This window comes from Crocodylus siamensis, chromosome 5, assembly GCF_052110815.1.
Source record: "Crocodylus siamensis isolate JL-2025a chromosome 5, ASM5211081v1, whole genome shotgun sequence".
Taxonomy (NCBI): Eukaryota; Metazoa; Chordata; order Crocodylia; family Crocodylidae; genus Crocodylus; species Crocodylus siamensis.
In genome coordinates, this window is record NC_143399.1 from 43,287,946 (window position 1) to 43,313,555 (window position 25,610).

The following is a 25,610-nucleotide window of genomic DNA, read 5'->3' on the forward strand; positions in this document are numbered from 1 at the left end:
CCCCAAGATTTCTGTAAAAGAAATGTCAAAGGACTATTCCTATGTAGGAAGAAAACTTTTATGGGACAAAAATTCTGTTTTTCACTCAGTACAGTTTATGATTTTGCAAGACTGTTCCAGGAAATCAAAATGTCATGGACAGAAGCACTTGACTCTCTGAGACAGTCTGAATTTGTCTAATCCTTTCGTCTGAGATGAAGGAGGTGAAGTCTATCATGGGAGAATAACTATTCATTATGATAATGAAGTCAAGTTTATTAACAGTAAAAATATATATTTGAACACAGAGAAGATTCCAGGATGCACTTGTAAAAAAATTCAAACAAACAACTTGGTTAGACTATCTCATAGGACGGGTTGTCATCTGGGGGTACATGTACTCCTGGGGATACTTGGACTGATTCAAGGGGGTACGCACAGGCAAGCAGGGATGGAGCACCACTGCCTCCCAGGAGCAGGGCCAAGGCAGGGCAAGGTCAGCAGTGCCCCTCTGCGGGGTAAGGAAGCTTGCATGCAGCAGCTGCTGCCACACACTAACCCAGTAAGCTTCCCCACCCCACAGAGGGGTGCTGCTACCCTCACCCCAGACCAGTAAGCTTCCCTGGCCCACACCTGCTTCTGGGAGGCAGTGGCACTCCATCCCCGCCCACCCATCCATGTGCCATCCTTGCCTCCCTGCTCCATGTTCGACTGTGTGCTACTCCCTTCCCACCCCACTTGGTGTCCAGCTGCACACTACCTCCCCACTTACTTGGCCTCTGGCCACACAGTCTTGGAGGAATTTATAACCATTGGCCCTTGTTTTTCCTTGGGGATAATCAATAAAGTCATACTGATTTACATCAGCTAAGCATCTAGTCCTATGTCACATCTTTCATATGGGCAAGCAATACACTGGCTAATTCAGTCCAGTGCACAACTATTACTATCATAATTGGAATTAATAGGTATCCTTGTTGGCTGTCCTGGGCAACAGACTGTTCTGGAGATATGAGCTACCCTCTCTCTTCCGCCCTGGGAGAGAGTACTTCAAGATCAATGGTGAGCCAGACTGACAGGGAAGTGTGGGGAAGTTTCCATTAACTGCTTGCTCTGTACTTGCCTGTGCAGCAAAAAAGTTGAGCACCAGTAATGTAGGACACCTGCCACTCTCTGATTTTTAAATTTTAGACTTTCATTTAATAAAAAGGACCAAATCTGCAATTTGTGAAAATCAGCACGGTGTCATTGAAAAGAAGGGAAGAACTCCTGTTTATACCAGGTTCCCAAAATTTAGAGCTTTGTGACTGTAAAGAAATTTGTCTGAACTGTGGACTTGAGCGTCACTAACTTACACCCAGCAAGAATGTGCCTGATGATAATTCTCCATGTACACCCAGTGCCTCCCACTGCAGATGATTCAGACATCAGAAACAGCAGTTCTGAGAAGTATATGCTCCTAATTCACATTAGCAAAAGTGCTGACTCTAACACATAATTAAGGGAAAATGAATGCTGATGATTCTTTTTGTTTTCATCCTTCTGACCAGAAAACACAACACAGACCAGAGAACAAGAGAGGATTTAGGTCAATCTACTCCTACCAGCTCATCGATACGTTTTAAAAGTACTGATTCTTAACCCAGGGATGATCCACCATTACACACAGACAATACTAGATGAGAGAAGAGAGGAGATTCCAACAAACTGTATCACTGCTCAGAAAATGTCTTTGTTCATTTGTTTCTCTCCCTTTGAAGTTACAAGAATTAGTTGCAACAGCCCACCAGAGACCTCTGAAGGCCAAGATAACTAAAATCAGCTTGGGAAATTTCAGACCTCTATTCAGCCTCAGCCTGACTGAGATTAACTCACAGTTGTAATGAGAAGAGGATACAAGGAAAAGGTTATCCTATTCATACTGAACTAAAATAGGTCACCAAACCAACAGTTAAGCTTCCTAACTGAGGCTGGAGCAGTTGCTGCATTTATCCTTAGACAAGCTGCACTTGTATTTATCTTGGAACGAAAATATCCTGGGTTTGATGTGTACACACATAACCCTTCTAAATCAGGGTTTAGTGAGTGGATGAATGCACTGCTGCTTTTCTGCCATTGATTCAATAATGCAGTCAAAATGGCTGAACATTAGGCCTGTGCAAAGCAGCTAGTATTCACTTTGGATTCAGATTGGGCCAATTCGGGGGACAGTGATTTGATTCGGTGATTCAAATCACTGTCTCGAATCTCGCCCACTCTACCAGCCCTGCCAGTCCCAGGATAAAAAGTTAGTAGTTCATATCCCATGAACCTTTTCAGGATTTATCCCAGGACAATGAACATGGACACCTAGATGACTGCATTTTGTCTGGAGATGAAATGATTTATGTAGGGCCAAATGAAATGTGTATTTGTAAACCAAGAGTTTATGGCTACTCCAAGTTCATTAAAATATATTCGAAACTTGAGGACAAAACCTCTCTTTGTGTCATCCCCTATGCCATTTTCAACGACAATGGGATTCAAGAAGGAACTGAGCTAGGGGAACTGGTCTCTTGACCAGGTATGGTAAGATGGGCCCACACATTGCTATACCGCAAGGTTTCAAAAGACCCTAGCCTACAAGTTCCAAGGGTACCAGGGAGTAGGGGTGAAATGTAGGGGGTGCATATGGGTGCATGTGCACCCCCTGAGCATGGCAGTGCACCCCCTACAAAAAGACACTGTCAGCAGCACCTCTCACCACCCTGCTGCCAGTCTGCAATTCCTGCTAGCCACTGCCTATGCTGTGGGTGGCTGCTGACCCATGGTAGGTGCTTGCCACCACCCCGCCCATTTCCGACAGCGCTGGCTGCGGGAGCTTGCCTGCTTAGCACAGCCACACTCTTGCTGCTGCTGTGCCAGGCCCCCAGCTGCCAGGGGCATGAATTGTTCATTCCAGGGAGCACCCAGGACAGCAACTCTTGCCCACTCTGATTTGACACAGGAGTTGAGGAAGGGCAAGAGAAAATAAAGGCCATCTCTTCAGCCCTTGGAAGACATCCCTCCAAGGTATTAGAAGGCCAACAACAAAATCCACAGCAAAAAGGCCTACGGCATGGAATTAGGAAGGCACACTGCTTCATTGAGGGAGTTCCCAATGAGGCCAGAGGAAAAGGACACTACCTAGAACAGGGATATTAAATTCATTCAGCCCTGGAGGCTCCGTGAGTGGTTCAGGGCTGGTCCATGGTCCCAATCTGACCCACATATCAGCTCCAAGCACCACAACTAGCACACAGGACTGGTCCAGCATGGGCACCTCATCCAGAGGACACCCTGGACCAGGCCTGAAGACAGGATGTACCAGGCCCAGTCCAGGTCTCACTGCATGGAATGCCCACACCAGAGAGGCCCTATGCACTGACTGTGGTGCACAGGGCTGGTCTCTGGTAGAATCGGTTCATATCTGGCCATCACGCAGGGCTGCATGCAGCACACACCCCATGCTGGACCCCTGTGCTGTGCCTGCAGTGCCAGACCCCATGCTCAGAACCATGTGCCAGGCATACCAGGCCAGCATGCAACAGCAGGGTTACATGCAGGGCTGCATGCTGCAGGCAACATGCAGGGCTGGGGTCACTGTGTGCCACAGGCACTGTATGCGAGGTAAGTCTGAGACCCATGGGCTGGATCATGGAGCTCCATGGGCTGGATCTGGGCTGCAGGCTGTATCTTTATCACCCCTGGCCTAAAGTAAGTCACAGGATACAAGACAGAAAATAAAAAAGATAAAAAAGAAGAAACAATGGGCAGAGGTATGAGTTTACCCTGAGAAGCATCTGGGATGATAAGGCATGTCCCTTTAGAGCCATTAAACCCGAGCAATATCATTCTTTGATTCTCTACACAGACCAATGTTAGAATGATACAGGTTTCTTTCCTAGTTTCACAACACGTGTTCTGAAAAACCTCAGTGAGTCATAATGACCCTTTGCAAGGACAGATACTTGTCATGGCAATATGGGGTAGCTCAGTATTTGCAGTTTATGGGGTAATGCTTCCACTTCAAGCTTCTTAAACAAACTAGCATATATGAAAAATACCTAGGTATGCCTAAATATAATTTTAAAAACCTGGAGAAGCTGAAGCTGATTTAATAAGAAAATAGGTATAAAAACACTAAATCTAACGTGTTTATTTTTAACTATAATGAAGTTCCAAGAGAGTATGATTTAAGGAAAAAAACTGATTACAGCATCACTGTATTCATTGCAAAACCAGTCAAGTTCCTCCAGATTCAGACATGTGCCATTGAATGTACTTGGGGCAGAATCTTTTAACATTTTTTTTGAATCACAATGCAGAGCAACTATAACTTAACAAATTAAGAACAAACAAAAATGAACTAACCCAGGGGTGGGCAAAATGTGGCCCAGGAGCCGGATGCAGCCCACCAGTCCATTCTATCCAGTCCATAGAGCCTCTAAAAAAATTAGAAAATTAATATTTGTCTGCCCTGGGCTGCCTGTCATGTAGCCCTTGCCAAAACTCAGTAAGTGGCCCTCTGCCCAAAATAACTGCCCAAAAAATAAACTAACTAGTCAACTAACAAAATTAATACAAACAAAGGAGGATTGAAGGTCATGAATAGTAAAGAGCATGTCAGAGGGCTTTTTATACATTTGAAATAAATTAAGTCTGCAGGGCCTGATAAAATTCATCCCAGGGTGCTGAAGGAACTTACTGAAGAAATCTTGGAGCTATTAGCTGTGACAATTACAAACTTATTGAAAACAGGCAAAGTCCCAGAAGGAGAAGAGCTAACCTAGCACCCATCTTTAAAGAGGGAGAAAAGGAGGACCCCAAGGTCAGTCAGGCCAGCTCCTGAAGCAAAGTATAAAACAATCAAACATAGAACGTTAGAGAACTGGCTACACCTTAGCGTTGCTAAGAAGGATCTGGGGATTTCTGGAGGATCACAGGCTCAGTATGAGTCAGCAACTTGACGAACTCATAAAGAAAAGAAATAGAAGTTTGCAGAGCATTAAAAGGAATACTGTATGCAAGATACAGCAAATGATAGTACTTGGTACTGGTCAGGCTTCAGCTGGAGCACTGTCTGCACCTATGCTCCTACACATTTAAGAAGGATATAGAGAAACTTCAGAGAATCCAAAGGCAAGCAACAGAGACATAGTTAGAATGTCAGTTGGATGAAAAAAGGTTGAAAGAACTGGGGCGATTCAGTTTGGCAAAAAGGGAGACTAAAAGGGGATATGTATTACATTATAGTTATACACCGTTGTCATAGATTTGCTCCAAGACAAAATTACTTTTGGGGGTTCACCATGTGGCATGCATAGATATTTTCTCAAATTAAGTTTGCTGTTGCAGTGTCTAGTCTCTAACTGTAGTTAGTGCAAAATTATGTTCAGGTTTATTGTTCTCATATTTGTATATTTATAGCTTTTAATATAAACATGGTTTTGATTTATCTTTATATTTCAGCTAAGATTCTGTTAGTAAGGTAGTGATTAACTTGAAAAGCCCACACCTGTTCACACTTAGAAGAGTCAGTAGCTGAGAATTAACATTGGACTTGGCTTGTGCATTGGTCCTCCATGCAGACCTGCATAGGAAAACTGGGCTTGAGTCTAAATTAAAACCGAAGATGGTCCCAGAAAGAAAAAAAGAGACACCTAAGAGTCTAGCTCCTCGCTCCCAAGAAAGAAAGGTAAACAGGCAAGAGTGGGCAGGAGGTGAGTGAAGTTTGCTTTACATTCTCTGCTTTCCTTTATGTTTTGCCTTCACATTTCCTGGTATAAGGCACTGTAAATGCTTGCAACCTAGAATTTTCTGAAAGATGAGAAAAAAACCAAGACCTCGTGCTGTGCTAGCTCCCAGTGAAGCATGTTATGCTTTGGACTCTCAGCAATGGAAAGCCTACCCAAACTGGTAATGGTTCAGCATAAGACTCATCCTCACTCCATGTGGGACCTGGCATCCAGCCAGCCACCTGTGTCCCAGTGATTCAGATCGTCTCTTCCACTAGCAAGGTTACTGCAAAGATCTGGTAACCTCTTAAAATCTGCTAAAAGTCCCAGGGAGTATGGCAGCTATACTCTTCTCAAGAAATTCCATTAAGAAAACAGATATTCCATTTGCTTGGGGCGGGGGGCTCTCAAATAAAGCAAATAGATAAAATATGACAATAAAATAAAGAGCAAACCCACACAAGGTGAATTGGACCTTTTCATTTCAACACTGATGTATCTCGCTCATGATCATAGTAGCAGAAACACTGACACCTGTTTTCAGAAGGTTGCCCAAAGAGTAATCAGCCATTGAGGTGTTTTTGACTGGGTGGATGAAGAAGGCCCAGATCCCTAGGGTTTTGAGATTATTCATCCTCTCTCCCCTGAAAAATGGCTAATTTTTTTTTCCATATTGCAGCTCCCAAATAATTTCCCAACATCATCTTTTTTATGGCTTTCTTTGCTGACATACTTCTAGCCTTTAATCTTTCTGGACTAAGGCCTAGATTGAGACCTCTGTAGGTAGGCTACATAGCCCAGGCGCAACACTACTAACTTCGAAATGCTGCTTATGAATTAGAGTCAGCACTAGCTTGGGTGCCTCTTCAGCACGTTTGACAAGAAGACCATATGAAAGGCAGTTGGCCATAGGCTGGCAGGTAAGTTTAAAGGGTAGGGGAGTGTGGGACTGCGTAGAGGGACTCTGAAAAAGATGAGTAGCAAGATCACAAAGCTTGAAAACAACTGTGCTAGGCCATTTTCAGAACATATGAATTAAATCACTGTCACTATCTCTGGTAATATGACAGAATACAAGTGCTCTGCAAATTGGACAGGATGTTTATAGTGTCTGAGAACTGTTCCGATGTGGTATTTTGTGTTTGAAGTATCCTTACTGCCTACCTTTTGAAATAAAGCGTGGGTAGGAATGAACAGGAAGAGTGGTAGTTCTCAGCCTATGGGAGATCTCACCCACGATCTTGTTCTGTCTAAATAAGGTGAATACTTCATTCAAGTTTAGACTTTTTTTAGATTAGACTGATTTTCAACATCCAAGAGCAGCAAGTGGGATGCTTCAAAGAGAACATCAGAAATTAGAACAAAGTTTGCTATATGTAGCTGTGAAAATGCTCCGAAGAGGTAGAGAAACAGTAAAAGAAAGGACACTGCAGCCAAAGATCTACTTGGCCTTGATTATAAAAAGTCTTGCACTGAACTTCCAGTCTAACATGGATGAACAGTGGCAGGTAGAATGTCATGTTTAGCATCACAGCAGCCAAATACACCATAGTCCTGATTGTAGATTGATAATCTGTCATAATCAGAGAATCAGAAAAAATAGGGCCAGATAGGACCTCAAGAAATCACTTAATCCATCCCCCTCCCCACTCAAGGCAGGACCGTCTGTCTAAACAGAGCATGTTGACAAACCCCTCATCAATCTCATTCTCCCTGCATCCTAGATCAGTGATTCTCAACCATAGTGCTGGAGAGAGAAGCAGATGAGATAAGCAATTAAGATAGGCTCAGGTTTGTCCCTGCCTGGACAATCCCCCACCCCTACTGCCTAGCCGCTGTGTAAGGAGATAAGCAGCTATAATAGTATAAATACATTTTTTAAATTGGGTGCCACTCAATTCACAAAAGTTATGGAGGGCTGATTGAGTCCAGTGGAGGGGTGCCTCGAGTTCAGGTAGGGGTGAGTCCAAAAAGGCTGAGAACCACTGTTCTAGATAAACAAGTGGCTTATGAACCAAGACTTTGCACTGTGTCTGGATGAAGTAAGACAGGCAGTCTCAAAGACCCAGTGTCATAGCTGGAATGCCTGACCTAAGAATGCAGGCAAGGCTCTTTGGAAAGATGTAATATCGTTATTAGACCAACTGAGTAGTTGGAACAAAGTTCTTTGCAAGCTTTTGGGCACAAGCACCTTTCTTCAGGCCTAGGGAGACTCCATGGTTGTTCTGAGATCTCCAAGCAATGAGAAAAGCTGCATAACATGATCACATAACATGCGTGAGATGCATAACATTTCTGGAGGTGCAGGTATACGATCCAGGAATGGTGATGGTTCTATTGTGGGGTGTGGTTATTGTAGGAGTGGTGGAGATTAGGGCTGTGTGAAATTTCACTGGCTGTTTCCTTTCTATGCTGTTTCAAGCTTGAAACAGTGAAATCAAAATGAAACAGCCTCAAAACAAAACGAGGGCAGTTGAAACGTTTCAAAACGTTTCGAGTTTTGAAGCTGAAGCTGGGCTTGCCTGCAGGAAAACAGAAGGTAGGAAGAGGGAGGAGGAAGAGGGGGGAATGACTGCTCTCATATTGCCTATGACAGTTTGGCTGCCTGATGCTGCAGGTGCTACTGTGCTGCTTACTAAGTTATAACCTGTTGTCGTTTAAGGTGGTGGACTGGGCTGAGGCTGTAAGGGAGGAGAACACCTCATTGGGGCACACTACCATGTCATGTAGAGGGCCCAGCACCAGTGAGGGCGCACCTTCACACACACACACACACACACACACAGAGTCACACATATCACGAGTTTTACTTGTCAGCAGCTTGAGATGCAGTTTCCCAGAAACCCCTATACCTATCTCCTTGAAACCTGGCAGGCTTCATGGCCTCAGTAGGGGCTACCATGCCTGCTGTTTTCACCCCTCTGTGCCTTCACGCACAACACGAGTTTGGCTTTCAAGATTCGAAGTGCAGTTTCCCAAAAAACCCTGCATCTATCTCCTTGAAACTTGGCAGGCTTCACGCCCTCAGACGGGGCTACCATCCCTGCTATTTTCATCCAAATCTGCCAAAATGACACAGCTATAGGCAGTTTTGTTCTTCCCCATTATAGCCTATGGGCGAAACATCGAAACAATGTTAAAACAGCAAAAACACTTTCAACAAAATGAAACAGAACAGTGCTTTCAAAACTAAACAAAACTCAAAAGAAAACAGTATCCCGTTGAAACAGTGAACGGAAGTCAAAACAAAATGATACTGTTTTGCACGGCCCTAGTGGAGATGTTTTGGCAGGTTTTGCATTGCTTGTCCTGGCATAGTCTGAATCCATTTGGTGTGGTTTGGGTCATAGGGAGGTTAGTGAGGTTTGGTGCTTGTTTAAAGACTAGGATGGGTGGTTCTGGGAAGACCTCTTTAAGAATTGGGTCTTCTAGTGTGGGCTGCAATTGTTTGAGGATTTGTATTTTGGCATCCTTTGGGAAAATGCACTCCTTACATCCTTTTCGTAGGTACTTGTGACATGTTGTTTTCTTCCAAGTTTCATGGCCAGTGAAAATTAAAACAAATGTCCTGGCATACCCTTGGACACACCTGCACTCACTTCTCTTTTGCACATCCTGGCACACACTTGCAAGGGTCATGACCACTGAAAATTAAATAAGTGGCCTGGCTCTGGCCCTGCTCCTGCTGCCATGGACCCCAGGCAGCCTCCCCACTCCCCTGGGTGGTGCAGCTCTGGTTTGTATTACTATTCAGGCACCTAAGGGAGTTAATGGCCCATTAACCTGTTGTTCTTTACTTCAAGGGTGTTAATAATTGTCTCCTTTAGCTGCCTGAATAGTAATACCAGAGCTGTACCAGCTGCCCCACCTCCCCTTCTGCCTTTAGAGCTGCACCACAGCATTGGTGCCCCCCTAACCAGGGTGCCTTGGGCGATTGCTCACACTGCTAATCCCTGAAGCTGGCTCTGTGCACAGGCATTAATAGACACTCATAAGCATGAGTGGGTCCCACTCCCAGCCCTCTCTGGAGCTCAAGTTGTTGAAGTGCTGCAAGGGAGACAAGTTGGCCCCTTCAAAGACCTTAGGTGCCACTCTATCTGGCCTCTGGATACCCATGAGGTTTAGGCACGAGCTAGACACATAGCTGACCAGACCTGCCTAGTTATAGGCACACAAAAAAGCCTGGCACTTAGAGAAGTTTTAGATAAGAAAAGGAAGTATCTAGTTAGGTTTGGAAGCTGTTGAATAATGAACTTTTGATTGCTGTTTTGGACCTATGCACTTAGCACACACTTTAGTCCTTTAGTAGGCACATAAGTCCTTTTTAGGATCTGCCCCCTCATCTGTTAAACATGACTACTCCATTTTTCTGTTTTATCAGTTTAGATTATAATGCTTTGAGAACAGACTTTATGCCTTTCATTGTTTATTTGAACAGTACCTGTCACTTCTGGTTGATTCCTTTGATGAGATGTATACACTACAGCCTGTGAAGGGCTCTGATTTAAGGGATAAAGCAACTAACACTCCAGTTGTGGCTATTTGGCTGACCAACAACAATGGAGATAAGACACTCACATGGAAAGTGGCAAAGTCGAAGACCAAGACCGTGTAAGTAGTGGACTGACAGACAGTCACTGAAAGGACAAGACCACATACCTCCCAAAACCTAAAGAGAGGGAGTGAGGTTTCTGGGAAGGAGGCTTCAAGAAGGAGGCACTGAAAGTTGTCATTTGGGAGAGGAGGGAGTGGGATGTCTACCTTCAGCCTCTTCCAGGAGGCTCTCCTTGAGACTGCCAGTCTCAGCCAGGGTTGTAAGCCAGCTTTGAAAGTCGGGAGGTAGTTTGGTGATTCTCTGAATTAGATGAGAAGGTAATAACTGATGATTTGTGACTAGCATAGACTAGAAAAAGTCGCTATCAGCAGCACATCAGCTGAACATAGTTTAGGATTGGTCCCAACATGACTAGAGTTACCATATTTCCAGGATCAAAAAGGAAGACACCTGTAGCAGGGGGGAAGGAGGCAGTGATATGCCTGTGCCCTGCCTCTGCCCCTCACTCCTAAGCCCCTGCCCCCCAGCCCTGCCGGTGACCCTCACTGTTGGCCTGCAGCCCCCTGCCCCCCCCAGCCCTACCAGTGCCCCTCACTCCCAACCCGCAGCCCTCCCCCCGAGTGCTGCCAGTGCCCCTTACTCCCAACCTGCAACCCCCTACCCCCCAGCCCTGCTAGTGCCCCTCACACCCAACCTGCAGCCCCCTGCCCCCCATCCCTGCTAGTGCCTCTCACTCACAACCTGCAGCACCCTGCCACACAGCCCTGCTGACCACGTAGCTTCAGCACTCATATACGCGCGCGCGCACACACACACATACGCTTACTCGCCAGGGCCCTGACAGCCAATCACCTTGCCAGCTGCTCCTAGCCCCAAGCATCCAAGCTGGTCATGTCCAGGAAAAGCAGAGGCAAAGCAAAAACCCAGACATTTGCTCACATTTTAAAAATCCTCCCAGAAATGAGGACCGTGGGCTAAAAAAAGGACATGTCTGGGAAAACCTGGAAATACAGTAACCCTAAACATGACCATTAATTATAATGTAGATAAGCCACTGGGCAGCCTTTGACTTCCACAGAATTTTGGCCCCAGCTGGGCAATGTTCACCTTAGCCCCAGTCCCTCTCTCATGGCAGGAGCCTTGATCTGCCCCACACCTCCCACCCCTTCCCTTCCACCACAACAGACTTACCATCTGGACACAGCTGTATTGACTGTCATAAAGTTGAAGCAGGGTGTCAATTTATAAACGTCATAAGTGACGTTTATTGCAACTCAGTCAGAAGTCAAGGGCTGTCTGTGAAGCAAACTCAGCTTTTCAAAGAGCAATCTTGTAGAAGAAAGCTTCTGCTTTCTGATGTGAGTTCTGTTAGTCAGATTAGGCACAGCATCATCTGCTAACATCATATAAGCAATTACAGATGGAAGTGCAGCTGCATCAGTTATGTATCCTTTTGGTCTGATATAAGGAACTTAACCTGTACTTAGTCTGGTAAAATTCTGTGGAAGTCAAAGGTGCAAACCAGATTTGCATGCCTAAGTGAAATCAGAGTCTGGCTCAAAAGGAGTCTTTTTGGGGTGGAAATAACCTTTCAAAAAGTTAAGAATGAAGTTTTGTATTGGAAAGAGTCAAGTATTGCTAAGGAAGAATCCTATCTTACTATAGCATCAATAATGTTGGGAGTTTATCTTTTTTAAGAGAGTTATAATAAATTTACACTTTACAGACCTATGCGAGTCAAAGCCTTGTTTTATGAAGCTCTTAATCTAGGGCATAGACAGAATGGCTGCCTAGAGACTTATCTACATTATAAATAATGGTCATGTTTAGGGTTACTGTATTTCCAGGTTTTCCCAGACATGTCTTCTTTTTCTGCCCACAGCCCCCCGTGTCTGGGAGGGGTTTTAAAATGTAAACAAATGTCTGGGTTTTTGATTTGCCTCTGCTTTTCCTGGACATGACCATCTTGGATGCTTGGGACTAGGAGCAGCTGGCAAGGTGACTGGCTGTCAGGGGTGACATGCTTTGCTCTGTGGGGACCCCAGCAAGTGAGTGTGTGTGCAAGTGCCAGCTGGATGCAGCTGTATTGAGCATTGTAAAGGAACCAATCCCCATTTATAACACTGTTCCTATAGGGAAATTGGTTCCAACTTACGGCATTTTGATTTAAGATGTGGTTTTCAGTAACCAGTTGCATCATAAGAGTGAAGACTGCCTATATCTCTCTTGTTACTTCAGCTGAAACCCAGTGGAAGTTATGGGCAGATGAAAAATTATCTCACTTAAGGAGGAGGCAGGAATTACCACTTGCAAAAGCATCCCAGGTAATGAATGAAACAGGAAAGAAAATACTGAGATTTAGCTTCCACTTACCATGGGGTAAGGTAGTAGACAAAAGTTTTTTCACCCTTCTCAAGTATTATAAATGTCATCTGTCCATATCCTAAAATAGCTCTGGAATGCTTGCTCCATATTTTGCAGGTGCATGGTAGCACATTTTCATTTAAGGTTTCCTTCTTCATACTTATGCCTGGGAATTATTCAAATGGTTTGTTTATTTGCTCGTTTGTTTAAATATCAAACAATAGGCTTTTGTCCTCCCTATGCGTGAAAGGATCTCCAGCTCCTGGAAATTCTTGGCTTGTGTTTGATTTTCTGAGTCTGAATCAGGTTTGAAATGAGCCCATCTAATGAAAAATATAAGATAAAGCTGCCCTCTAGTGGAAATGTGAGAACACTAAGCTACCTGCATTCAAGCCAAGGACAGATTGAGAACTATCCTCAGGTGGTATGCAGGCAGCAGGGCTGAAGGGATGGTTTATAGGGGCACTTACATCCTCCCTGGCCAGGGCCAGCTGTTGACTTGGGCCATGACTCAAGTTAAAGCAGTTCTTAGATGACCAACAGATAAGAGCTCCCAAAGGACCTTTATACCAACCAGTGATCGCTGGAAACACTGTCTACACCTGTCCTAGTCAGGCCCTCAGGAATCCCCTGTTCCTCAGGGGGTTCACAGGAAATCCACAGCTAGCTAAGTCAATCAACTTTGTGAAGTTAATACAGCCAGCCAGGCTGTGACAGGGGCTTGGCCTAAACGAGTGGGCAGCTCCTTTGATTTTGGTGAAGTCACAGCTGGCAGCAGAGGCAGGTAGAACAGAATCATGCCCTAAGGCATAAAGTTAATTTTTCAGTGGTACAAAGAAGCAATATAGTGCTGGCATAGTACTGTCCGATGGACCTGTTCCCTGTGTTACATCTATGATGTGAAGGGAGCGCAGCAAAGATTCAATGAAACAAATGTAAGGGGGAAATGAGCCTTCGTGTCACAAATATTAGCCTGTGGTGTTTCCTGGGAAGCGCTGAGAAACACACTATTTAGAACTAGACTGGAAAGAGGGCTTGGAAGGACATATTCTAGGGAGCAATCCTGGGCTGAAGCAGGGAACTAATATGATGACCAAATGCATCTCCTCTGTCTAATCTCTGCGGCAGGGCTTGCCTTGTTTGGCATGGGGCTCCATCTTGGCTCCTTATTAAAGAAACTTCCAGATCCAGGTGTTCTCAACTAATCTCCCTATTTGGGAGTTTGCTTTGTCATATGATTCAAAAGGCTACCCTTGCTGATACATACCTTCCTTTCTAATTTGCAGGTTCTTTAGTGTTTCTCTCAGCTAACTTCAAAGAGCAAATAATCTGTCCACCTCTCGTAAAGGATGCCCTGCATTTCCTGGATCTGCCAATGAAGCTCCCTCTTTCTCCAGCAACTTTAGCATGAGCTCAAATGCTTGCTTTTCACCAGTTAGCTCAAGAGTGGCCAACCTGTGACACCAGTGCCACAAGTGGCATAGGCAGCCTCTGTGTGTGGCATGTGGCAGATCAGGGAAGGAGCACAGTGGCAGATAGGGCAGGGAGTGAAAAGCAAAGTAGCAGATCAGGCAGGAAGCACAAGCTTCCTGGGAGCAAAAAGCAGAGCAGAAGACTAGGCAGGTGAAGGGGATCAGAGTGGCACTCAGAAAAGGTGAAGGACTCATTTGTGGCACACCTGCCAAAAAGGTTGGCTCCCACTGAGCTAGAACATCCCTTTGTTTCCAGAGCTTACTGGATGGCTCCTTTCAAAACAGTACATTTGTTCTATTACTTATTGTCTAATGTAACCAGGCCCTCTACTCTTGTCCACCTCAATAGAACTTATTAGAATAAGGACAATGGTACCATATTATGCTAAAGCTACTAGATATCATGGCAACACCTACAATCTAAGCATAGGCACCTGAATGACTATGTCACTGTTTGGGCCCAGGATCTCAAAGAAGCCCACATCATATGAACTATGCTAGGAGCTGATGATTGCTGGACCAATCACCACCAACTCATCTGCTCAGTTATGTCACTCAAAATGACCCTCAAACGACAGCCACAACAGAAGCATGCTGATATAAGATCAACACTGAAAGACTCAGGGACCCAACCAACAGAGACCTCTTCCACAAGTGCCTCAATGAAATACTACCAAATTCCAATCAACAATAATGGGAGAATATCAGCAGAGCTTGTGGTGTCTTCAATCCACCGTTATAAACACCTGTGAAAAGACACTTGGATTCTCTACCAGGAAACATCAAGACTGGTTTGATGAAAATGACCGTGAGGACTAAGAATTAATTGGCCGCAAGTGCAAGGCCTACTGTGCTTGGCAGAACGACATCAACTCCAAGCAAAAGAAACTGAATCTCCAACAAACCAAGGCAGAGATTGAAAGGAGGACCTGCAATGTAAAGACAAGGCAAAGGAGCTTCAACATCTCACTGATATTCATGATATGCTCAGTTTTTTCAGTGCCACAATGCCATCTACGGTCTGAGCACTCAGGGACAAACCCTCAGGATGGAGGAAGCTTGATCAAGGAAAGGAGAGCCATCAATCCCTGTTGGAAGGAGCATTTTGAAGACTTTCTCAGACTGAGACTCTGTTGTTGATGAGTGTGCTTTTAACTCCATCCCACAACATCCAGACACACTAACATTAGCATCCTCTCTCAAGCAAATATCACAAGCATTGAGGCAGTAATCATCCAACATCAACTTCATTGGACCAGCCAAATCATCTGGATATCCAACTCCGGACTCCTGAAACAAGTTTCAATTTTTCCAACTCAGTCAAGGCATATGCTGAATTGGAGGGCAGAGAAAGTGCTTCAAGGGTGTCCTGAAGGCCAACTTGAAAAAAATGCAACATCAGCATCAATTCATGGGATACTATCACCCAGGACCATTCCAAATGGAGGAAGAATCTGCTGCAAGAATCTCAGTACTTTGAAACCTGACAAGGACGACAGGAGATAGAAAAGCAGGACTGGGAGAAACAGCACATCCTGGACCAAATCAAGGATCCGGAGCCACCCACTCTACATGGAAACACGTGCCCAAGTTGCAGCTAGAGATGTGAAAGGTTAAACATTTAAACAATAAGTATATTTATACCAGTAATGCATTACTAGTTAACATTTAGGGTGGTGCGCAGTCTGGCAGGGAAGGGAAGTGGCATGGTATCTCAGGAACAGGAAGGTGGTAGGGCAGGCAGGAGGGAGGAGTGAGGAGGAGAGAGGAAGTGGCGGGGAACTAGTGCCCAAAGCTAGTCTGATCCCCCCCGCCCAGTGTCAGGGGCTGCAGCAGGTTCAGAAAACTCCTCCCCTGCTGCTGCTGGCCACAGCTTCAGGTGAGCTGTGTTGTCTGGCATGGCTTGTCACTGCTTTCTCCCTGTCAAAGACTCCAGGGAACAGCTCCCTGCAGCAGCTATGTCTGAGTGGGTATGTGCAGGGCCCCCAGTTTCCTGCCCTGCTCCAGGCATGTGGCTGCAGCTCTTCCCCTGCTGAGGGGCAGGGCAGGTGCTGGCCTGGGCCTGAACTAGGTATGTGTTATTGATTAACCATTCAACAGATAATTAAAGGAGGTTAAATGGATATTTTTAAAAAAATATTTACAGCCCTAGTTGCAGCATAGTCTGTCAGTTACCCAGATCGGTCTCATCAGCCCACAGATCAGACAATCATGGACGACAATTTTTCTAAACCGTGAGGGACTGCAGAAGAAGATGCTAAAGCCTCTTTCTTCTGCTGCTGCACTATGGAACTCCAGCCTCCTGGATTGCTTTGTGCCACAGATTTAAGTAAGTATTACATGCTCTCATGGAAGCCCTCCAATGCTTCATGAAAGAAAGGTATGAACACTCTGGTACCCATCAACAACAAAGTAATGCACTATACTGTCTTGTATTTGCTCAATTTCACATTCCTATTCCATTACTGACTAGCAAGTAATATTCTAAAATGTCATTAGGTAAATTATATTCAAATTATGTAGCTGCTCTCCATATGTAAGAGTGAATAGCGAAGTGGTCAAATTTGTATTCAAAGGGGTAAAGGCAAAGGTGGGTTGTGAGGAACTACAGAAGGATCTGGCATGGCTGAACCAATGGGCAACTACATGGCAGATGAAATTCAGTGTAGAAAAGTGTAAAGGAGTGGTCACCAACCAGTGGATCTCAAACATAAATCTCAGAGCCTCTTGCAGCAGATCTCAGAGCCTCCTGGAGTCAATTGATTTGAGGCTGGAGTCGGGGGCTGAGTGCCCATGTACATGCACATGCATGCCCCACCCCTGCAGTCAGTCTGTGGGGGAGGGAAGGGGCAGGGACTAGATCGAGGCCACTGCAGTGAGGGGTAGTGCCGCAGAGGCAGGAGCAGGGGTAATGAGTGGGGTAATGAGTGGGGCCCTGGCCGGGTGGGACTTGCCTGCTGGGAAGGTGCACCCCCAAAAACTGGTGGTGGTAAATGCGGGAGGCTGCCCATTCTATGCCCTGACACCAGGGGGCACTATCCATGGCTCGTACCTCTCCTATACTGTGGCCCATGCCTTGCAAATGTTATCAACCTCCTGGCCACAAGCTGGACCAAACCTAGTCCTCCGCCAGGTCTCACACACACATTCACTCATGCTGCCCCCTCTCACAGTGGCCTCTTGCACTCCACCCCCTCTTACAGGGTTTCTTGCTCACTGCACCATACTGTGCCCCCTCCACTCTACCCTGCTGCATCTTGAAGCAACCCTTCTGGTCATCAGGCTTATCTGACTCATGCCTTGGCTGGTGACATGTAGTCTCTTGGGCCCCTCCCACAACCCTCACCTGGGTAGTGCCAGTCAATTCACCAAATGGAGGACCAACTTCACCTTAGCCCCTCACCAGGCTTCTTATACACAACACCATGATCTTGTGGGGGTTGGCCCATGCGCTGCCCTTCTGGTTGTCCTTCAGCCTTACTCAACCCTGAATTATGCCTGGTCCTTTAGGTCATGAAGACGCTCCCTATTCTAGGTGAGCCCGCCAACACCCCTGCTCTCTCAGGGTCTCTCAACTGCCCCCTTCTCTAGGGCTCTGCAATTGCCTCCTCTTAGGGCCACACAGCTTCCCCCTTCCTGGGTCCTCTGGGGTCTTGCACCCCTGTGGGCTCAGGTGGCCACAGCCATGCCTGGCCCCACTCCTCCCTCTTAGTAATGCACCCTAAGTTGGGGGCTAGGGTTTAGGCAACCCAACCCACCTTACACTGGGGAGGTTCACGGTCCTGATATTTAAGTGGGGCTGGCATGCCACTGGCAGTCCCATCAGGCCTCCCTATCCCGGCAGGGTACAGTTTAAGGTCCTGTCCAGGACCACTGAGGCCTCCTTCATCCCCATAGCCTCACCCTTACCTCCAAGGTGTTCCAGGAGCAGTTCAGCCCAATGTTGCCTCCTTGGCTGCTCAACACAGACTGCTGCCTTTTCAGCCTATGTTTGAAAATGGCTGCCCTCATCAGGCACCAAGCAGCTGCCTGCTTCTGCCCTTAAAGTAGCAGGCACCAAAGGTGCACAGCCACAGTGCATCAGTAGCTACTGAGCATGGGAGTAAACAGGTACAGTCTCCGAATCAGAAATCTCTAGGCCTTAAATGCTAGAGATTACAGGTGAGAGAGGAACAGTGGAAAACCATAGTCATACCCAGTTTACTCTCCCTTTCAGCATCCACTCTCTGCTACTGTCTGACACAGGAGTGTGGGCAAGATGGATCTATGGTCTGATCCAGCAAATGGCAGTTCTTAGGTTCTTACTAACAAATTGCCTGTCAAAAATGATAGGGGGAAGGGGTGGCAGGGACAGAGCCCAGTGTTCAACCCTGTGCCCCCACTGATTCCCCACTCCTATGCTAGTCCGACCCCGGCCCCTCCAGGCCCGAACCTGTCCGCCCAGCAGTTTGGGTTCAGGTTCAGAGCCAGAGCCAGAACTACCTTCCCCCCTCCGCCATGGGCTCAACCCCATTGCCTCCCCCCCTGCCGCAGCAGCCCTGCCCCCACTTTGGGTCCAGGACCACTCCCCCCCACCCATGCGCCCGTCACTTTGGCCATTCCCCCTGCTCCAGGGCCAGGCCCATGTCCACCTCCCCTGCCTGCCACTTTGGGCTCGGGCCTGTTCCACCCCCTGCAGCTTTGGGTCTGGTCCTGCTCCCCCCCACAGCCACTGCTGTGCCCATGCCACCGCCGCCCTGTGCATGTGGGCTTGGCTGTGGCCATGGGCCCGGGCCCAGCAGTGGCCGCAGGTCCAACAGCAGTGGTGGGTGCAGGCCTGGTGGTAGTGGCACAGGGAGGGTACAGGGTGGCAGCCACAGGGTAACCACCCCTTCCCCTCCCCCCCCCATCTCCTCTCCCTGCTGGCTCTTGTTGTGGGGGGTGAGGGGGGTGGTGCTCTGGCCCCTGGCTCCAAAGAGCAGATCGATGGGGCAAGGCCCCTCCCTCCAGCCCCTCAGTCCCCACTGTCATGGCAGCATTTTGCCATCTGTCCTGTCCATCTAGAGTACTCTGATTGGCTGCTGAGACAGCCAATTGGAGCACAAATAGAGTCTTATGGACAGACAGACTAAGGCTTTTATATTAGAATCCATTCAGATGATGGGGCCTCGCATTCATATATGACTTTTTAAACTTGGACTTCAGATTTCAATTTAACCACAAACATGAAGTCACTGTACTCCTTTTCCACCTCCTCCCTTCTCAGTCCTTCCTAAATGAACAGAGAAATGAAAGTCAAACAGCATAGTTCAGGCCCAGGGCACCATACTTCCCACTTTTAAAAGGTCAAAAACATGTTTGGTGGTCAGTTAATATGTCAAATAGTCCTACAACTGACCCAGGCCACACCAAGGGGACTGCGCCTTTCAGTCCTGCTTAGGCCCAGGGTTTGGAACTCCCTCCCTTCCCCCCGTGTTACAACCAACACTCGTAACCTATTTATTCCAGCACCACCTGGAGCCCTTTTATACTAAGATAGAGTCTAAGCGGAGAACACACTGAGGGTGAAAGCAGATAGAAGTATCATGCTCTCTGTTTTACATGGTAGGCACGAAGGAACAGAGATTAATTAACCTTTCCATTAGTGGGAAGGCTGTGGAAGGGTTAGGTACAGAACCTAGTTCTCTTGCTTCCCAGTCAATGCTTTAAGTCAATCTTTCTCTGTTCTTGTCAGAGGCTCCTAGAATCCTATACATTGTGTCCTATGGTGTAAGCTGGCAGATGCTGTTCCTGTGGTTTCCTAGGTGACAACATGGGAATCAATGTAATGGCATATAGGACCCTTATAGTAACTAAGGAAACAAATTGCTGTGTTTGAGATAGAGGTCTCTTCATCAGAGCAGATGAAGGAGGTCTTGCATTCAAAAGCTTTTCTAACTTTATCCCAACTACACAGCTTTTCCAATAAAAGATATCTACCCTTGTATCTCCCAGTCCTTGACTGGGAATTTTCAAAACAGGTTAGATGCCTGGAACATATTTCTCATTCAGTTCGGGGAATTCACGTCTAAATCGTCACAACTTTTAAAAATGTCTACCTCAGACTTTTGGCTTCTTTTCAGATATGTGTATGGAAATAAAATCAACCCTTGTAAGGATCTTATCAAAATCGACATGCATCCTGTTTGTTTATATCAGTACTAAAACTGGTTCAGCGTTTATTCTGAGTGACTCCTCCTTCTGTGATTTTTTCCCACTGGATATCATGCTCATACTGAAGCATAAGTGCAGACTTACTCACAGTTTAATGGAATGAAGTTATCATTGCTAGGATTTGGTCCAAAATTAAATGGACAGAGGAGCCAGGGGATTTTGGTTGGAACATAACAGAGTAAATTGGCTTTATAATTACAAAGAAATTAACATCTTCAAATATTTGAGGGTTATTTTCTTTAAATACTCTATCAACTTCAAGGTTCTCCCCTCCCATCACTTTCTGGATCAGATCCTATGCAACTAAATCCAGTAAGAGTTTACTTTAAAGTCAAGAGCAGTAAGTTCCAGTCTTACAGAAACAGAGAAATTATCATACTTGGTTTTAGTCTATATACTGCCTCAGAAATGGCCAAAGCTGAATGCTCCAAAGGAAAACAAATTTTCCTCACATGCAGAGATGCTCCTTACCAACACCAGCAATGTAGTTAGATAGAATTTCCCCCTTGCATGCGACTAGCAGTTAGGAATTCCAATTTGGTTCTACTAAATCTATGACTGGATCATTATAATGTTGATACTGTATTTCACTGTACATTGTAATCGTCCTGTTAAAACATTCTTGTTGTGTTAGGAGGTTGGATATCTGTCCTTCAAGGAAAGGGGAATTAAGAGACTTCCTGCCAGGCCCCAAGGATTTTTCTAGTAATTATTTTGGCCTCAACAGCTCTTTTGAACTAAGAGACATTGCTTGATCAAATGAACTGCAGCTTGGTTGGATAATCGGTCACACACTAAGGCTCAAAACTAAGTTTGGGCATACAGCAAAATTCTTGCCAGGACTTGAAGAGGAGCAGAAAGGTACAGAAGGGTCTTTTGGTCTTAAACTTAAAATGCAGTCAAGCTGGATGAAAGGTTAAGCATTGGAGAGAAGTGTTTGCATTAAGATACGTATTGATTTGTTTGCTTCCGTAATCTTATGCTTATTGTTGCATTTGTTTTCTGACCATAAAAAGTTAAGCACAAAGGTGTTGAGAGACTTTTCAAAAAGCAAAGGCCCATTAAAAAAAAATTTTTTTGGCTTTCAGATTGCATTGCAGGATGGTGATGGCTCTGGAAAGATCTAAACATCTTAGGAGTTGTATTCCTATCATATTCTCTTGTTTGTTTCTCCAGCTCAACTGAAGTGTTTAACAGTCTTTCTGGTTTGCGCCTACTGGGACATTTTCAGCCTCATTGCCACAATTAGTAAGTAAACGATGGCTACTTTCAAAACCATTTCTGCTACTCCTTCCTATACTCCTGTAGTTAGCCTCATGTTTCTCCACAGGTTAATCAAACCTCTCAACTTTGTTCTCTTGCAATTATTTCACATATATTGTATAATACACACACACACAGACCTCAAGAGGATGCCCATTAGAAAAGCTTAAAGAGGAAGACTAAAACAGTTTAGTTGGTGAGAATGTAAAACTCAAATAAAAACAAAATGAATGATCAAGTTATTAAAATAAATCCTGTCATACTAGAACTTCTCACTCAAGTTAAACAAAATAGCCCACTTCTAGACTTTATTGATCAAGCCCCACCAGTTCATTATAATTCTGGGAGAAACAGGTCTCATTATAAAGCTAATGAAGCTCTTCACCAGGATAAACTTTCAAGAGAGGCTCTACAGAAGAAGGTGGAATAATGAAATGGGCCTGTTCCAGACTTTATAAAACAACAACAACAACAACAATAAAATTTTCCTCATGGAACATTGCTGGCTTCAACAGCAAATCTCAGGATATGGATGCAAAACTTGCTTATCCCAACCAGATTCAGTTTTTCTCCTAGAAGAATCCTTTAACTCACTTATAGAAAAGTACCCATCAGCTCACTGTTTTCTTGGGGGAAAATTTCAAGGCTCTCCTTTGAGTTGGCAGAAGGCCTTTCCTTCAATTGCATTCAGACAACCTACAGATAAAGATAAGAAACAGTCTGCATTACAAGCTTTCTATAACTTTTTAATCGCTCTTGGCTGGAGACATTGAACAGAAGAGAATAATAGGGTGTTTCAGAATTTACCATAGACTGAAATTGTTTCTTAAGCCTGAAACATTCAGTATCAGATTATTTTCTCTTTTATAGAATGAAAACTTCTCTTCATAGTAACTTGCCTATATATATTGTCTTAAATCTCTTGACATATGGCATACACCTCTAATGATTCTTTAGGGTGTGGTAGTTTGGTCTTCAGAAGTGGCATTAAAAGGTAAAGATCTCTTTATAATAGTTCCACTCAGAGGTTACATTTAAGCTACCCCTAAAAGGAGAGAGACCTGGGTTCTGCTCCTTGCTTGCAAAGCTGTATATACATTTTATATTAGATAGTCAATGGACAAAAAACAGAAATAACCCTAGAAGCAGGAAGAGTAAATGAGGCTTCCCCCACCCCCAACCTCTGCACAAAGTGCCTTACCACCAGGCCACAAAACTGGGCTCCCTCCTACTTGTTCTCTTTCCTATGCCTGGTATTTCTGATTTCACAGTGGTTCTGCTTCATCATCAAGCTGGGGGTAGGCTTCCTCCATCCACCTCCATTCTGGTGATTAAAGCATTCTTCTTATGGTTACATGTAAGCTACCCCTAAAAGGAGAGAGACCTGGCTTATGTTCCTTGCTTGCAGAGCTCTATATACTTTTTCTATTAGATAGTCAATAGACAAAAAACAGAAATAACCCTAGAAGCCGGAATAATTAACGAGGCTTCTCCCTCCCCCAACCTCTGGACAAGGAAACATAAGCTTGGAAGTGCGAGGGGTAGCTCTGAACCCTCACAGGCTGAGATAAGTGAAAATTCAAGTTTCCCATTTCCTGGACCAGTGCTCTATTTGTAACAGAGGAATCACAATAGAGGTTGCTGTATTTCATATACAAATCAATGCTGTCAGTGGGTGTTTTGGAGGTCCTTTCCCCTACACGTGCTTGAGAGTTTTCTCCCAATTGTAATGAAACTTTAATAAGTAATCACCTGGTATAGTCTTGTCCAACAGACTTTGCCCATCTACTTCTTCCAGAATGGTCACTTGTTGTAGGGATCCTACAACTATACTAAAACAATAGTTCCATAGGAAAGCTGCTGGCAAAGACTTAAAAAATAACATTGCTTTTCCAGGACAGGAACTGGCTTCCAGAACAGCTGTTAAAGCACTGTGGGGCAGCTGAGTTTCTCAACCCTAATTTATGGGTTAACTATTACAATTTCATTTTTATTGTGCTGTGGTTGTCAGATATATCATTTGAATTTATGAGAAGGGTTGACTCTTTTATGTCTTTTGCACTGTGGCCATTTCAATATTTATATTTATTTTGTTTAGCATTATGGCCAATTACTGAAATGTTACACTAATGTGTAATTTGCTTTACAACTACCTTGGGGGGGGGGTTTAATAAGCCGTACATCACACCTTAAAATGTATTATTATGGCCAAATATTTTAAAAGTTGGTCTCTATGTGTAACACAATACGTATTTATTGTCAGTTGCCTAATCATCTGGGCTAAACACACGTAGTGTATGGCTTGATACAGATTGGGTATGTCAGATAAATATCTTTCTAACTCTACCCCTTGCGAGAGGTATATGAGATGAAACAGCTCTGATGAGCCCTCAGGTAACAGGGCTTCCAAGACTCCAGTGAGGTATCAGTCAACCGGGGTAAGGGGAACATCACAGTAAAGTAATTACCAGCCCGGACTTCAGCCCAAGCTAAAATTGCTATCTTTAGGTAACGACTAAGAAGCAGAAAATGGTGCCCACCAACACTGTTAGCCTGGGTATGACTCATTCATGCTTTCTCAGTTGTAAAGGATGTGCAGCGACCTTCTTCAATACACTCAGACGACCACTTAATAAGATCTGCCTTTTTTCACAAACTGCTGTGGGTAGCATTAGCTGCAATACTGGTGATCAAAGATCATCCTGGAGGTGTGACTGAAAAACTGATGGGGCTCAGAGGAAAAAGAAAACACAGACACAATTGTGATTTCTGGGACCAACTCAGCTTTAAGTAATTTTGAAACAACACAATACTGCAATGGAAACTCCTCAGAGCAGGCAGACTAGACTATCCTGTTTCACGTCAGATAAATAATTATCTTTCCCATTACTGTTCATTGGCTTTGTGATAAAAGTAGCACATCAACATATGCTTTAATCTTCCAGTATCCCACTATCCTTCTATCACACAAGTTTCATAGTTTCATAGTTTGTAGGGTCGGAAGGGACCTGAGCAGATCATCTAGTCCGACCCCCTGCCATGGCAGGAAAGATTACTGGGGTCAAATGACCCCAGCAAGATGTTCATCTAACCTCCTCTTAAACACCCCCAGGGTAGGAGCCTGCACCACTTCTCTTGGAAGCTGGTTCCAGACCCTAGCCGCCCTGACCGTGAAGTAGTGCCTCCTGATATCTAACTTAAACCTACCCTCTGCCAGCTTGTGACAGTACAGAACAGGTTGTGAATGCCAAGCAGGTGGGAATGAATAGAAAGAAACAGGTAGACTGGATAAGAGGAAATATTGCCTAGCAGGAAGATGTGGGAGACTGCAAAGGAACTATTACAGGACCAGTGACAAACAAGGGTCAGAAGATGACAGTCCCTGCCCCAGAGGGACAGAGAGAATGTATCAGTAGACTAAAGGAGGGGAAATGTAGTAAACAGTTTAACAGAAAAGCAGAAGTAAGAGCTTGCTGCTTGATTCACCAATGACAGGCAGGAGTGACTTGTAGGCACCATGGCTGAGGAGGGCCTTAGAGAGGAGCAGAAAACAAATTTTATGTGTTAGTAAGGTGAATAGAAATTGGCCATACATATTCTTATTCCCCTATGAGGAGTCAAACTCACACCAGGGCCCAGGTCAGACCGGGACCATAGGGGCTCCTCTCAGGTCAAATCCATAGGCCAGCAGAAACTGTGGTGGGGTTGGCTTCAGATGGCAATGCAGGTTTGGGACCAGGTGGCAACATGGAACCATGTTCAGACAGAGTGTGAAGGTAACACATGTCTGGGAGCGTGAAGCAGCACAGAGTTGTGTGCAGGTGGCAGCGTCTGTCCAGGAATGAGCAGCAGAGAGCAGGTAACATGAGTCTGAGGGTGTGTGGCAACACAGAGCTATGTCTGGGCAGCAGTGCAGAGGCAACACAGGGCTGAGAATGGGTGGCAACATAGGTCAGGGGACAGGAGACAGGAAGGGGCCATGTTAGAGTGTCAGTGCAGAGGCATCACAGGTCCAGGGCAATAAGGCAG